We start from the raw sequence: 726 nt of genomic DNA, 5'->3' as shown, positions 1-726 counted from the left end.
GACCAGGATCGAAAAATATGTGAAGTGACCACATTGATCACAGTTAAAGATTGCCTCGAGGCGAATGACACGACCCCGAGGGCGTTCAGCCTTGCGTTCAAGGTGGTGGACGGCAAGGTGGACAAGACCGTGAGATACACCGGAGACAAGATAAAAAAGCAGCGAGAGACGAGTAAGTTTAATCCGTCCGCGCTGGGGATCACGCAGCAGATCCCGTATTCAATAATAGTGGCGCCGTCCGCGACAGCGACGCCGGCGACCGCAGCGTCAAGCGCGCCGGCGAATACGACAAAGTCCGCCGGACGCAAGAGACCGCACAACGACGTCGCATCCGGCGATTCCGTCGGGTCCGACAAAGAAAACATAATATACAGGAAGTCATCCGGTGGGAAAAAGAAGAGGGACAGCGAAAGGCGACGTTCCTCGAAGCATCACGCGGGCGAACCAACAGCTCAGCAGCTAGCGGCGAGAGAAAGACCTCGAGTAGGAGGGAAATATGTAAAGAAGACGCCGGAAAACCTAGCGCTGCTCAACACAGCACAACCCGTGCTGGCGGACATCACGTACAGTGAGGCGAGAGCGAGTACATCTACTTCGCGCCAGACCACGCCCGTCGTAACTAACATTTCCGCCACTAAATTAGTGCTGACTGTCCCGCATGCTGCGGAACAGCCAGCAACGAGGAGATTGCGACCGGATACGTTGCAGCATCCGCTCGCAAATAGC

This window comes from Wasmannia auropunctata, unplaced genomic scaffold, assembly GCF_000956235.1.
Source record: "Wasmannia auropunctata unplaced genomic scaffold, wasmannia.A_1.0 LD336063.1, whole genome shotgun sequence".
NCBI classification, from domain to species: domain Eukaryota; kingdom Metazoa; phylum Arthropoda; class Insecta; order Hymenoptera; family Formicidae; genus Wasmannia; species Wasmannia auropunctata.
The sequence above is the reverse complement of the archived record's forward strand: the minus strand, read 5'-3'. Positions refer to the sequence as shown.